General features: G+C 54.5%; 1 protein-coding gene across 50 annotated transcripts in view; it reads left to right on the top strand.

The window, feature by feature from the left end:
- The window catches only part of CELF4 (CUGBP Elav-like family member 4), a 313441-nt gene that overhangs the window by 111205 nt on the left and 186607 nt on the right, over positions 1-15629 (top strand). The gene's annotated exons all lie outside the window — the stretch shown is intronic.

Genomic DNA, 15629 nt, shown 5'->3' with positions numbered 1-15629 from the left:
GGGTATCAAAGGGAAGACTGGGCCGAGCATGATGCTGCAGATCAGTGATATGCCAGCCCTGTTTAAGACTCACTCAGGCTGTAGGGAGTAGGAAGGAACAGGAGGCAACAGCCTGGTTTGGGGCTGTGTGGGGGTCTCAGCTGTGCAGAAAGGAAGAAGGTGAATTCTGTAGCCATTTCAGGGATGAGATAAAGGAAGTCAGGGTGAGACCCTAAGACAAGATAAGAAGTCTCAATCTTTCATTTCCTTCCTTACTTAGCAAATATTAATGGAATACCTACAAATGTGGGGTCTGAGACAGGGAAGATGATCCAAGAGCAGCAAACCATGGACTCAAAGTTAATGATGGGGTGGGCACTTGATGGTGGGGCACCAGTAACAGAGACTCTCATGCAAAAAGTCTTCCCTCTGCTTCCAGCGCAATGCAGGTGACCTCTTAGCCTCTCACACCTGTGGCCTTCCTTCAGGCAGGAGGCGCTGGGGCCTAAGAGCCTGTGGGGCTGTGGGGCTGTGGAGCTGTGGGGCTGACCAGCCCATGGGGAAACTGCTCATTGAGGACTGGGGCAAGCCAGATACCATCTCTGGGTCCACCTTAGGGCCCCATGCACAGGGCCACCTTGGTTAGGCAGGGGACACATTTCCCATTTGTGTGAAGCTCACAGTCCTGGCTTCAAGGACTGGCCATGGCGAGTGTGGAGTTCTACCCACAGCCCCCGGCACGTAGCCACCACTTAATAAGCAGTAGCTGTCACTACTCCCACTGCTATGATTACTATTATTATAGCCCCAAGCAGGGCTAAGGGTGATGTGCGTTCACTTGCCACCATCGCTGGTGGAGAGCAGGGCCACCAAATATATTCCATTCTGTTCCAAGGGACTCTTGGCTGGCATCCCCCCAGGCTCTCCTACTGGCTGGTGAGCAGGTAGTACATGCCGCCCAGAGAAGGGGCCAGCGGCAGCCAGGCAGAGTCATGGGCTCTTGCAGGGGCTAGAGGATGGAGCCTTGCTCGCCTGCCTGCCTGCTTGGCAAGAGGGGGCTCAGACACCCAGGAGGGGTGGCGAGCCGGTAGACAGAAAGTGTGGGAACAGCCCCCTCCTTGAGATGTGCCTGGAGGGAGGAGGCCTGGAGAGGCCCATGGGGCCCACATTATGGGAACTCCACTCCCTTGCAGGTCCTGAGAGACAGAGGGCTGGGGTTGGATACCTAGAGAGAGGAGCAGTGAGGACAAGGCAACGGGGCCAGCAGCAGGTCTTTGTGGGCTGCTCAGATCCATCCCACTTCATGCCTGATGGCTCCTCAGGGTGTGCTGACTGGGGCGCTAAATACGGCTGCCCTCCCCGAGACCCCTGTCAGGAGCCACTGAGCTGTGAATGCACACTCTAATGCGGCCCAGCTTGAGCTCCGAGGGAGGGTCCTGTGAAGGCGAGTGTCAAGCAGACGTGGACGAGAACACACACGCATGCAGACACATGACACGCGTGTGCACACAGTCTTACATCCCTGGACCACAGCGGGGCAGTGCTGGGACCTCAGGCACCATAAGGCACATCCCACGGAGGTTTCCTCAGTGTCTGTCTCCTCCTGGGGTGTTCGGGGGTGGGGGGTCACCATCCGTTCTCCTTCTACAGCAGCCTGACTCTGTGACTCCCCCTCTGCAGAACTGTGTCACCCTAGAAGGGATCTTTGGGGCCCTCCCCTCTGCAGTGCCCCCCCCCCCACATGTCCAGGGCTCATTCAGATGGAAATGGCTGCTTCTCATTGACAAGACTCCCACATTCGCTGTGGGTGTGGCTGTGGCAGGTCCACAGGTGGGGGGATGGGGCCTGGAGCACAGCGCTCTGACCTGGATCCCCTCCCTCCCACCCTCTAAATACTAGGCTGGTGGCAGAGGAATGCCTCGTCCCTGGCCAGGAGTGTGTGCATTATCGCTCTGGATCCCAAGAATGTCCCGAGGAGTGACCAAGACTGAGGTTGAGGGGGGGAGGCATTTGAGACCGCCTTGCTGCCCCACCAGGGTGCCACGTGGGGTCAGCTCAGGGCCCAGCAAGGCTGTGCAGCCTGGAGGCCCCAGCAGGGAGATTGGGAGGGCAACATTCCAGCCACGGAGATCATCAGGGATCGCCATGGCAACGGGGGTGCAATTAAGGCCCGTTTCAGCTGGGAGCAGCTGTGTGCACTTTATCTGCCTTGAATAAGGAGCAGAGAAAAAAACCTGGGGAGGGACAGGGGGTGGGGGAGGCGGGCGGGAGGGAAATCGCAGTGCTTCGCAGGCCTCTTCCTGTTCAGAGAGAAAGAGGAGAGGGGGCGGGAGGAGAGAGGGAGGGAGAGAGAGATGGAGACCAAAAGAGACAGAGCCAGACAGACAGGGAAGGAGGCACCGCGGGGAAACTGAGAGACTACAGGCGGCACAGAGACAGGGACAGAGAGCCCTAGGGACAGACGGAGAGACATCCCAACAGTGCACCTGCAGACTCAGTCTCATCAGAAACACAGACACCAGCACAAAGAGGGAAGGAGAGAGAGAAAGAACTCCTAACAGAGAAGAGAGCAGACACGTGGCCAGAACCCCCTCCTTTCCCCGTTTCCTATGGGGGAATTTTTTTACCATCCACTGTGGGGCCTCTTGGTTTCCCCTTGCCCCCTGCATGCACACCGACTCATCTAGCCTCTGAGCCTTTGCACCTCTCTAGCCCTGGCCTGGCCACTCCTAAGACCTACACTTCTTGGGTTCCTCCTCCAGGAAGTCCTCGGGCCTTCCTCTGGACTCCCTCCTCAGGCAGGAACTTCAGGCCCCCTTCTGCCCCAGTTCTCACCACCAGAGGGCAGACATAGAGTCCTGCTCAGAGCCCGCATGTGGAAAGGGTGGGCAGAGAAGAGAGCCTCATGCTAAATAGGGGACACATCCTTAAGTTTCAGAATTCAGTCTCATTTCCTCTCTTCCTGACTGGGTCACAAATTCTGAATTCAGTCCTGATATCTACCTTCAGCAAAGGTGTCTCAGCTCTCCTGCCTGGCCGTGGAAGAGATGGGGGCTGCATGCAGGAGGGCCTCTGATAAGGCTTGGTCTCAGGGGGTGAGCTGAGATACTCTTCCTTCCACGGGGTGTAGATGGCTCTTCACCTGCTGGTCCAGCATACTCCTGCCTCAGGGCCTTTGCACTTGCTATGCCCTCTGCCTGGGACACTCTTCCCACACACACCCACTTGTTTCAGGTTTCTTCTCAGATGTCACCTTAGCAGAGAGGTCTTCCCTAGCCATTCAGTATAAAACAGCTCTCTTGGGAGTTCCTGTTGTGGCTCAATGGTAATGAACCCGACTAGTATGCATGAGGAGGTAGGTTCAATCCCTGGTCTCGCCCAGTGGGTTAAGGAGCCTGTGTTGCTGTGGCTGTGGTATAGGCTAGCAGCTGTGGCTCCGATTTGACCCCTAGCCTGGGAACTTACATTTGTTGCAGGTGTGGCTCTAAAAAGCAAAAAAAAAAAAAAAAAAAAAAAAAAAAACCCAAACCCCAAAAAACAGCTGTCTCCTGGCCCCAGAGCCAGCATCCTTTCCCTCTTCCTCTGCTTCACTGTTTCTATCCCCACACAGCCTACTCCCTCCTGACCTGCGTGTTGGTCTTCCTCCACTAGACTGTGTGCTTCATGAGGACAGAAACCTTGTTCTCTTCTCTGTCACAAGATCCTGGAACAGGACCTGTCACACAGTATCAAGGGGCCACTCAGTAAACTCTGCATGGCAATGGCTGGTGGCAGAATTTCTCCCACTCACCTGCCTGGAGTCTCGCATGCAGAGTCCAGATTGAGCTCTCAGTGTCTGACGTCCCTTTCTCTCGGTTCCGCATAGTCCCAGCCCACCCTCTCCCTCTCCTTGTCCCCCATGGGCCCACTGAGGGGCCAAAGCCACACTGATCTGCTCACCTGTGCTCAGAGTTAACCCATTCTCTCCCCTGTCCTGGGACAACGTCCTTCCTCTTTTCTCAGGACCTGAATGTCACCTGCCCAAAGGAGTTCTGGTGCCCCTTTTCCCCCAGAGCCCTGCCATCTTCCAGCCTCAGAGCCACGCCTTTCCTGCAAACTCCTGGCTGGGATGAGGAGCTGCTGTTGCTGGCCTGGTTCTGTTCCTGGCAAGCTGTGACTGAGCAAGTCACCTCATCTCCCTGACTTTGCTTCTTGGCTGCAAATCAAAGGGGTGCAACTCTATCAGTAAGGGCTCCCGTCCAGACTAACCCTCCAGGGGCTTCAGCCTGCATCGCACTGACATCGAGAGGTCAGTTGACTGACCAGGGGCTGCAGTTTGTTGGCCAAGAGGTGGGTGGGGAGCACCTGCTGGGCTGTGTCGCGGGAAGAGCCAGGACCAGACGTCCTAGGGAACACCCACCCCGACAGAGGCGGCCTCGGAAGGCACACAGAGAGGCTGGAGAAAGGGCACACTGAGGCTGCCAGACCCACGCAGGCGGTGGGGTGGCCACATCTATTCCTGGCAGTGCCCTTGAAGGCGGTCAGAGCAGCTCATGGCAGTTCCCGCCAGCCTCCCAGATGCTAGAGCGCGGTCAGGGGCCAGTGCCTGTTCCCAGAGCTCAGGCAGAAGAAGAAGGGTGTGGAGGTGGCTGCATTCCCCACCCCACCAGCCAGAAGTGCCTCTTAACTGGGCATCCCCCCCATAACCCTCGAGTGGGTGCTGAGAGCAGAGCTAGGGAAATAAGGAAACCCTTTGCATGAAGCAACCGGGGGCCATGTGGGAAGTGGGCCTGGCCAGGGGGTTCAGCCATGGAGGGGGCTGCACTGGTCAGAGAGGCCTCGCCCCATTCTCTGCAGAAGGGCCTATGACCTCCCGGAAGAGAAATAAACATCCTTGAGACCTGCCCCGGCCTCAGGCTCCCATTGTCACCACAAGCCTCAAGGCCTCTGGCTCAAGGACACTTGGTCCCCCAAGTTCAAGGCCAGAAGCGGATGCGTGTTGATGGTGAAGAGATTCCACAGTTATCTGTACTGACTATGCTGCTTTCTGCACAACTGGCCTTTCAATGGCCTCTGGGCTCTGGCTAGTTTTAATGTGAGGAGTGCAGAAAACCCCCATTTGCTAAGGCCGGGGCAGCTCTGAGAAGAGGTGTTACTGGTGGCAGAATGGGAGCCAGGCGTCCAGGGGGCTGCCTGTGTACAGTGAGGGGGACACCCAGCCAGGGGTGCTGGCCGCTGGTTGCTCAATCGGCTCTTGTAAAGCACACACATTGGGGTGAGGCGGGGGGATGAACACATCATGAGTGTCCCCCAGAAAAGATATACAATCGACAAATCGGGAACACAGGCCCAAACATGAACAATGGAGTAGATGCAAATCATAAGAGAAGGTCAGATTCCAGAGGCAGGGAGGGTACAGATAGGACCACCACCCCCAGGGCCCGCCAGGCACCGCAACTGAGCTTTGGAGAGGGCTCCACGCCTTCTGTCTGCCAAGAATGTGCTGAGGGAGCCAGGGCTGCTCAGGGGCCTCTGGAGCTGGAGGACAAGCTGTTGAAGAAGGAGATCCAGGTGGGGACAATGGGGCCTAATGGGAGTCCCAGACACAAGGGAGGCTGGGGTCTCATCCCTCCTCTGATGGTCAGCGTGGGGAATGGCAGGCGAGTTGTCATCTTTCCCCGTGTGGTGTCTCGAGCAACAGCTGTGGACACAGTCCCAACCTGGCTGCCTCCCGGGGCTGTCGAGAGGATGCAGTGAGAAAATACACACGAGGCCCTTCTGAAACTTCGGCTGAAACTGAAATGAGGCTTACAATCAGGACAAATCCTCTCCCTGATACGACTGGAGTTGTGTGAACTCAGATTCCAAGTGCGTCTGGTGAAGATTGGCTCCTGGGCTCCGGGGTCCCTTGGCAGCTGGAGGCACAGGCAGCACCCGCCCCCCCGGCGTGTCATCTCATTAGCCTCCCCAGAATGAGACCCTGCCTCTATGAGACTGAATCTTGTATTTTACTCTACTTCTCATGCCAGGGCAGAATGCCACTCTGTTTTCCTCACTTGGGCAACTGCTCCCAGCCTGCTGGATCGCTGACTATAGTGTAGGAATGTTTAACAGTGAATGAATGAAGGAGAGAGTAAAGTCACTTGTGCACTCACCATTCTCCTCCTATTGGGTGGAAACTCCTTGAGGGGAAGAGAAAGGCTGACACGTCTTGTGCTGATGGTAGGCTTCTGCGGAGAAAATGCTCAGGAGTATTGAACTGACTTAATTTCACACCCCAGAAACCCCGTGGCCTTCCCATGAGTGGCTCCGAGCACAGCAGAGGCACAGCACCTGCTAGACCCTCTGAAAACAGGCTTGAGGGTTTGCGGAGAGGGGGGTGGGGCTAAGGAGTAGGGAGAAAGGAAGGCTGAGAAGCCAAAAGAGAATAAATAATGAGGCTAGTAATTAAAGAAATGTCAGCAGGAGTTCCTGCTGTGGCTTAGTGTAAACGAACCCGACTAGTATCCATGAGGATGTGGATTTGGTCCCTGGCCTCCCTCAGTGGGTTAAGGGTCCAGTGTTGCCTTAAGCTGCGGTATAGGTCGCAGCTGCGGCTTGGATCTGGTGTTGCTGTGGCTGTGGTATAGACCGGCAGCTGCAGCTCCAATTTGACCCCTAGCCTGGGAACCTCCATAAGCCGCAGTGTGGCCCTAAAAAAAAAAAAAGAAAAAGAAAAAGAAATGTCAGAAAATATGCAGTAAGTGCTTGCTGTGTGCCAGGAACTGTGCTGGGGGTTCTCATGGGTTCTCATCTGATCGTTCCATTTGGAGCCTGGGCCCATTTTGTAGGAGGTAAAGCTGTCCCAAAGAGGTTGAGGACCTTTAACCAAAGGTACGAAGCTCCTAAGGAGCAGAGCCAGGACTCAGACCCGATCCTGCGGGATCAGTGGCCTCAGGCTTTCCTGCCCTCCCTCATATCAGGGGCCTGGTGGTGGGAACCCAGGGCCTCACTGGGCAGCAGCAAGAAGTGTTCTGTCCCCTGTTCTAATTGGCTCCTTGTCCATGTCCTCCCAGGGGAGCACCCCCGGGTGAGAACCCTGGGGGGCTGGCCTCATCACCCAGGCTTGGCCTGGCCCCTCTAGGCTGTGGCTGTGAAGGGAAAGGGATCAGGAGCTGCCTAGCCCTCTTACTCCCCTGGGGAGCACCTTGAATACAAGGTTCTTGTTCTCCGAGTCTATTAGGCACGTGCATGTGGATAGTGAATGTTTAAGAGTGATGGGAGTTCCCATTGTGGCTCAGCGGTAATGAACCTGACTACTATCCATGAGGACGCAGGTTCGATCCCTGGCCTCACTCGTGGGTTAAGGATCTGGCATTGCCATGAGCTGTGGTATAGGTCACAGAGGCGGTTCAGATCCTTCATTGCTGTGGCTGTGCGTAGGCCAGCTCTGACTCAGCCCCTGGCCTGGGAACTTCCATATGTCACAGGTGCAACCCTAAAAAAAAAACAGTGAATGGGCAGCTGCAGTATATGTACAGTCCCAGGCCCTGCCTCTCTCTCTCTCTTACACACAGACACACACACAGACACACACATCCCAGTCCAGCCCACCGGGACAGACCCTCACAGCCCAGCTTGGTCTCTTCCTGATGAAGCAAACCTTCCATGTTTGGAAGCTTCTCTGGAGCAGTGAGAAAGCACGAGGGGAAGACGGTGCTAGAAAGTCACAGGTCAGAATCCTAGTTTCCAACATTCTGAGCCTCCCTTTCCCTTTCCATAACGTGGAGATATTAATACCCGCCTTGAGGTAGGTATTCATGAGGATAAAAGCTGGCGCACATGTGGTGCCTGGCACAGCTCCGACACTCAAAGCGTAGATAATGAGGAGGAGGAGGATGACGTGGTGATAGGCAAACAGACCACGTAAAGCTGCTGGGCGTCCCTGTGGCCACCACCTCCTCTCCTGCAGCAAACATCCTCTTTCAGCCTCTCGGAGGAAGCTTCGTGGGAGATAGGAAATGAATCAGACCCTTCCCTCTCTTTTTTCCCTTCTTCCCAAGTTCTTGTCGGTGTGTCTGTCCCCCTGCCCGTCTCTCTGTCTCTGTCCCCCTGTGTCTGTCACCTTGTTGGCACGTCTGCAAGCCTCTCTCTCCCTGCCCACTTCCCACCTTTTCCTTTGCTTAATTGTCTTAATCACTGTGTCCTTGTAATTCAGCCCGGGCTGTCTGGCAGTAGCCCTGCCCCATGAGGTGACAACCCTGAGTTACACAGAGGCATTTGGAGGCCAGCATCTTGACTTACAGACCCCAGACCCCTCCTCAGCAGGCTCCAAACTCTCATCAGGGACTCAGCCCCCCGAAAACACTGACTAAAGCCCTTCCTGACTCTAATTCTGTTCCCAGGGGAGGGATGGAAGAAGCAAGACAGCACGCCGAGGCTCAGACCAGCCCCTGGGGCCTCTGTCCCCGTGGGAGTGGGGGGTGGTGCCTAAGGAGGCTGGTTCATCCTGTCATCATGTGTGACCCCCCCTCCTTCTCCACCTGTCCTCAGCCGGTACCTAGGGCAGCCAGCAGGGAGATGCTGGAGATTCCAGGGCCCCACCCTCAGGCTCACTGCATTTTTAGCAAGTGCACCAAAGTTAGAATGGGGAGGCCCCTCCCCCTTCCCAAGGGGACAGGCCCCAGCCCTCTGCACTTGAAGCCTGACCGTCTGTGTACACCCACTGCAGACCCGCAGGCAGGCCCGGGATCCCACGCACAGGATGTTCCAACAGCACCCTCTCCTGGAAGCTCCCTCTATTTTTGGAGAGTCAGACTGCTCACTCGCTTTGGGTTGATGGCACCTGGTGTCTGAGAAACTCCCTGGGGAGGCTAGAGGAGCAGGGCTTCACGGGGAGCCTGTGGGCCAGGACAGGAGAGGCAGCACCCCATCCCCGGAGAGCTGGGGGTGTGGAAACTGCTGCTTCAGCCCCACCTCCTACATTTCCTCCTCCCCCCTCTGATACTGCAGGTGTGAGTGTGTGTGTGTGTGTGTGTGTGTGTGTGTGTGTGTGTGTGAGAGAGAGAGAGAGAGAGAGAGAGAGAGAATGTGTGTGTTTCTTCTGGAGAAGGGCAGCTTTGTTTATTTTGTCTGTAACCTTGGCTTTTGGATAGAGCAGGGCAGTGGGACTCTTCAGAGCCCGGAGCAAAGAATTTAATATTCATAAGTGACCTCGCCATAAATGGACTCCAGTGCTATGGAAGGACTCAAGGAAGACGCCCTCCACCTCCCCCGCACAGCTGCCTCTCTCAGGGAGCCCGTCAAAGCCTCAGGAAGCAGCTCCTGACCAACCAGTGTCCCCCAGTCCTAACTCAGACACTGGTCTCCTCCACCCTGCCCACACTGGGGTCTCTAGGGGTGTGGGGCACTGGGGGCAGAGTAAAGCCATGGGGCCGAGGGCCGTGGGGTCAGCACCTCCCTCAGCCTCTCACACACAGTAGAAATTCACAGCCTAATAGGTCTTCTCTAAGGACTTCACGTATAAACTCGTTTAATTGGCACAGTGGCTCATTTCACAGATGGGAATACTGAGGCAGGAAGAAATTAAGTAACAGGTCCCAGGTGGCACCCCCAGTGCTGAGTGCTCAGTGGCAGTGCGGAGACGGAGAGCCAGGCATCACAGATCGTGATGAGAATTTCATGGATACATGTGCTCCTTGGGTCTATATTCAGTTACATAAACCACTAAATTTCAGCATCTGTTTTAGGCCTCCACACTCAGAATACGCACATTGAATGTGTATTTAATTGACAGCTTGCCGGGCATTTTGTGGTAGGCAATAAATATCTGGTAGATGAAGGTTGGATGAACTGGATGCAAAAGGGATTGAGCTTATGAGTGTTTAGTAAGAGGCTCGGCTCCATGCTGGTGACCCGTGTGGGGAGGGAGGGATGCAGAGGGCTCAGGCTCTGCTCCCTGCTCCCCCAGACTCCAGAATCCAGGCGCAGGCAAGCCCGACCCCTCTTCTGAGAGCCTCGAGGGATGGATTGATGCTTTATCCTCTACTGCCCACCCACACCAGAAGTCAGTGTGCTGGTACTGGGATGGGGCGGGGACAGGGTAGGGGTACAGTTGGAAAAACCTCCCTCACCTCTTTTGCTGACCCAGAGCTGACCTTGTGCATCTACTTTTTTTTTTTGGTCAGACCTACAGCATGTGGAAGTTCCTGGATCTTCCCTTGTCCCATGATCCCACAGGGATCAAACCCATGCCACAGCAGTGACCCAAGGCGCAACAGTGGCAATACCAGATCCTTAACCCGCTGTGCCACAGAACTCCCTGTGTGTCTGCCTTTAAACAAGCAGAAGGATGACTCCAGTCTCTTCTTCCTCTACTTTTATAAGCAAAGAAAGGAAAGGAAAGAAATCTCAGGAAGTCACCAGGCAGAGACTGGCAAGAGCTGTGCCCCCTGCAAGGCCCTACAAGCTAGCACTAATTCACAGGAGACAGGACCCCACAACCCACCAGGCTGCACAGGGGCCTTGCCTAGAATTAGGGTTCCAACCTCCTGGTTAGCTCATATTTGGGTCCTCAAATGTGCTCCCCAAGAGCGACTCACTGGAAACAGAAGTAGCCACCTGTGCTTTAGGACACTGTGTACTGGTGGCTTCAGGGGTGGGATTATGGCCCCCGTGGAATTGAAACCACTCAACCCAGATTGGGACTTGAACCCACGGGCTGGGGCTCAGACCCAGCCAAGACTCAGATTGGTACTTGAACCCACTGTCTTTTCATTAAAATCACACACCTGTTCTCAGGACTTCCTGAAGTTCTGGTTCTTTATGCCCCAGTGCAGAAGGAATTTGGGGTGAAGCAAAGTGATAGGTGAGAAGTAGATTCATTGAAAGAGAAGGACAGAGTGTGGGCCACCTCAGAAGGTGAGAGCAGCCTGGGAGATAAACATTCCATGGACAGAATGCCATCTGTCCCCACAGGCAAGGCAGTGGCACTGAAATGTGGGGTGGTTAGCTTTTATGGGCTAAATGATTTCATAGGCTAACCAGTGGGAGGACTGTCCCAACAGTGGGGAAGGGGTAGGGATTTTCAGGAATTGGGCCATTGCCAACGTTTTGGCCTTTTATGGTCAGCCTGGGAACTGTCACGGAGCCTGTGGATGGACGTGCCATTTGCATATGCTAATGTATCACAATGAGCCCATAATAAGGCTCAGGGTCTGTTAGGAGTTGACTCTTCCACCATCTTGGACCTAGTTGGTTCTAACCAGTTGATGTCATATCCCCTGCCCACTTCCCTTCTTTTTCAGAATTTCGGAGCATGGAGAAGACAGGAAGATAGGTATAAACTAGCCCAGTGCTTCAGGGAACAGAGAAGGCAGTGTGGTTGATAGCAGGCACTGTGCAGGAAAGGGAGAGCTTAGCAGGGCAGAGAAGGGAGGTTATGGAGCGCAGCCACGTGCTCCTTGGAGAAGTCTAAGACTTCCAAGTTGCCTCCATTCCTGGGCATGTAACTCCCGCCCCTCTAGCATCCTGAAATACTGGCTGCCAGGCCACTTCTTAACAAACGTCCAGAGAAACACAGCACGATCTGTTACCTGATATTTGGAAGTGTGCCCTGCGGATGAAGGCAGCCTGTCTGGTTTCCTTCTCCCAAGAGTCACCACAGGGCCTTCTCCCTGCTCACCATACAGCCTGGGCCCAACCCCATGCAGCAGTTTCTGATGTTGGGATGTCTTCAAACCAGCCATACTTCCTCCTGCTCCTCCAGAGATATGGACGGGCCATCCCATCTCCCTTCCTAGAAGGGATTTTGGCCCACCCAGCCATTAATTTGCAAGTGGGCCATTTTCTGCTTCAAAGGAAAGATGATTTTTTTTTCTCTGAGATCTGCGGTTTTTAAGTATTCTCAAATGACTAGCCAGAATCAATCTAAGATCAAGAGTTTGGAGTTCTCACCATGGCGCATCAGAAAAGAACCCGACTAGGAACCATGAGGTTGCAGGTTCAATCCCCAGCCTCACTCAGTGGCTTAAGGAACCGGCGTTGCTGTGAGCTGTGGTGTAGGTCACAGACGCGGCTCAGATCCCGCGTTGCTGTGGCTCTGGCGTAGGCTGGCAGCTTTAGCTCTGATTCAACCCCTAGCCTGGGAATCTCCATATGTCTCAGGCTCAGCCCTTAAAAGGACAAAAGACAAAAAAAAAAAAGTTTGGTGCATGTTGAATGTGGATCCTCAACTTCCATCTTCATATCTTTATGGCAAGACCCAGTGACCCAGCAGTGAGTGAAGGGCCCAAGGCTTGGGGTCCCGTTGAGGTCTTGTTACTAGTTTTTGCAAGTAGTTCCTTCAACTAAACCACTGCTGATGATTTTTATCCTTCCCCTGCAACCCCACTCCCTCCACTTTCCTAAAGCTCCTGTGTAATTCATCCTCCCTTCCCAGCCTGCAGGCCCAGCAGCTTGTCCAGCCCTGTGCTAGGCCCTGGTAGGGAGCCCAGCTCAAGGAAATGGTCCAGAAGAGGATGGTGTAAGATCAAGGATCTCTGCAGTTCAAAGTCGGAGATCCAGGGCAGTTCAGAGAAGGTCTCTGAGCTGCAGTCATCAGGAGGGCTTCCTGAGAGATGGGGACTGAACTGGGCCTTAAAGAAAAGAAGGCTTCCAGGGTCATATGTTTAGTACTGGATGGGGATGTGGTCTGGCTGCCACTCCCAAAACCCCGGGGTAGATAGATGTCATCTTCTGTTTCAAGTGCAACTTCCCCAAAAGAGGGTGACCTTGGAGTTCCCATTGTGGCACAGTGGAAACGAATCCGATTAGTAACCATGAGGTTGTAGGTTCGATCCCTGGCCTCGCTCATCGGGTTAAGGATCCATTGTTGCCAAGAGCTGTGGTGTAGTTCGCAGACTCAGCTTGGATCCTGCATTGCTGTGGCTGTGATGTAGGCGGATGGCTGTAGCTCCGATTTGATCCCTAGCCTGGGAACCTCCATGTGCCATGGGTGCAGCCCTAAAAAGTCAAAAAAAAAACGAGGGTGACCACAAGGCAGACGACCTGGCTCAAGAGGATGGCCCCCCGGCTGCCCCACCACATCCACTCCAGCTGGACTGGGCTGCCCGAGCCAAACCACCCTGCTCGCTGCCCACCTCCTTCCTGATTGCCCCATTCCTGTCAATAATATCTTCCCATCCGAACAATTAGCCTCCTGCTTTTAAAGCTCCCAGTTGTTTTTTTTTTCTGGTTGTGAGGCTCTAGCGTTGGAAAACGCAAGCACAGCCCGCATCTGTCTGTGGTCTCCCTGCAACCAGCCCAGCCATTAATGTTCTTACAGCCCCCACAGGCCTGCTCCCCAGTGCCCCCTCCTCGGGTTTGTTCCTTCTCCTGAGCTGAGTTGTGGGAGTCATGGAGGGAGCCAGCTCCCTGTACAGTGTCTGAAACAGGGAAGTGACTAGGTCGCTGGAGCTTCCTCCCAGATCTGCCCCACCCTACAGGGCTGGGAGAAGAACTCGAAAACAAATCCCCAAGCCTTCCCTCCATGGATATGCAGAGTCACTGGTGAGGGGGTGGGAGGAGAGAGTCAGAAAAGATCTCAAGTCAGAAAGGGTTTAGATGCTCCTCAGTGTTGTAGTAACAACAATTGTAACATACTCACCATCTGGTATTTATATTCCTTGTACCACTTTACAAATTAGCTGCAGGTCCATCAGATCCTTTAAACAAGCTCAGAAGGATATCCGAGGAGAATTCTCTCCATCTCAACAAAGAAACCTAGGCCCAGAGTGATTGCACAGTTTACCCAAGATCCTAGAATAAGCAGATGGATAGCTAGTTGGTGGGTGCGGAGTTAAGTGGATGGGTATTTAGATGGGGGGGAGATGGGTGGTTAGGCAGCTGGGTAGTTAGGATGACAGAAAGACTATGACTGCAGCCAATAGCCCTCTCTCCCTCCCTGGCCACTCAGAGCAGCAGTCACCTGCCCCTTAGAATGCAGTTAGTTGTATTTTAAATTAAGCCAGTGCCATTCACTAATTATTTCCTGCGGGTCTCACCTCCTCCATAGAAGGGGAAACAGCTTCTCCTCTGTCTGTTCCCTCACCTCCATGCATGTATTTTTGGAGCTAAAACTCGGGCGATCTGGACCAATAAGGAGGATGTGCTCCTAGACTGTGGGAGACGTGAAATCAGGGCTGCCCAGGACTGAGAGGTGAGCTGGGTTGCTGCCCCGCTGGGCCAGGGACGACCTGGGCACCCAGCCATGGCCAGCAGGGCTCGCTGGGGCTGAATGGGAGGCAAGGACACGCCTGCCCTTCCTCCGCAGTTCTCCAGGATGTCCTCAGAGCTCCAGGGGGAGTGGACAGCCCAGCATCCCCCCCTCTCCACCTGGTTGTCAGTTCCAGCACGTTCCCCCTCGCCAAGGCCCCCCAGCCAAGGCTGCCTGAAAAACTCCACCGGGAGCATGTACAGGACACCTTGGGTCTAATGTAACATTTAATGGCCAAATCTCCTCAGGCCCCTGCATTAATACAGAACTATCTCACTGGTTCTAACCAGACAGAGTCACTCTGCTAATGGCTTCAGGGCTGAGTCTTGGCAAGGAGGAGGAGCTGAAGGAGGCAGTGGCCATAGACACCTTGCAATGGCCTTGAGAGGCAGAGGTGGGCCATTTCAAGGGCTGGGGGTCTGCCCATGACCTTGGAAGGCAGGGCCTTGCCTCGTTCATCTCAACACCCCAGGACCCTGAGGCAAGGATCATGTCCACTTCCATGGACACCGAGGGGGCAGGAGGAACTGTACCCTGGCCAGCCAGGTACTTCGAGTCTCCTCCATACTCCTCTGCCCTTCTAGGGTAAAACAGGGCCACCCTCCCTCCAGGGTTCCCTCCAGCCAGACCCCAGTCCAGATCTGGCGCTGCCTCTAACCAGCTGTTCAACCTTGCACGTGTCCCTTTGCTTCTCCAAGCCTCAGTTTTCTCATCAGTAAAATGAAAGGTGGCCTTGGGGTGTCCCTGGGGCCCTCTGCAGCGCCAGCCTCAGCCTGCAGGGCTGCTGGCTCTCAGGTGGAGGCAATTTCCCAGATCACTGAGCCCCACCTGGCCACCGCTGTGTGAGGGCCTCCCCTGGGCACTGGCCGTCTGGAAACCCGGCCATCCATCTTTGTGAATATCTGGTTAAAACACTCACCTAATCCTAACCTAATCCTTTCAATTTGGGGAGAGAATTGAAAAAAAAGGAAAAAAGAAAAAAAAAAACCATGAGCAGCCTGAAGCCTGAATGCTAACAGATGGGTAAAAAGTATGTATAAATTACACCCGCTGCTGTCAATTCAAGCTCTCCAGATAAAGTGATATGAAAGGTGTTTCATTTATAGGGGAAATTAATTGCCAGCTGTATGACTGGGTGGTGTGAAGGAACCATAGCCACACGATGTGTCCCATATATTTTTCCTGGCTGGATTTAATACCTTCTGTGCCAAAGGCACCCGATCGACTACAGACCTGGGGGTGGGGGGCACTAGGGTAACATGACCCCAAGGTGGGGCACAGCCAGGGGTCTTCAGACCTTGTGGGGGCACAGGGCTTTGGGAGGCAAGGTGCCTCCCCTCCCCTCGACAAGCTCTGACCTCCTGGTCTCAGTTTCCTCATCCCTCAGGGGTTGCTGCTTGAGCTGCGTCTATTCTGTCTGTGAGGAGATGCCTTCTAC

Source organism: Sus scrofa, chromosome 6 (genome assembly GCF_054392235.1).
Source record: "Sus scrofa isolate SSC_HxYL_T2T_F1_AM1 chromosome 6, Sscrofa_HxYL_maternal_Yorkshire_Landrace_v2.0, whole genome shotgun sequence".
Lineage (NCBI taxonomy): Eukaryota > Metazoa > Chordata > Mammalia > Artiodactyla > Suidae > Sus > Sus scrofa.
Note: the sequence above shows the minus strand (reverse complement) of the source record. Positions and strands in the feature narration are given on the sequence as shown.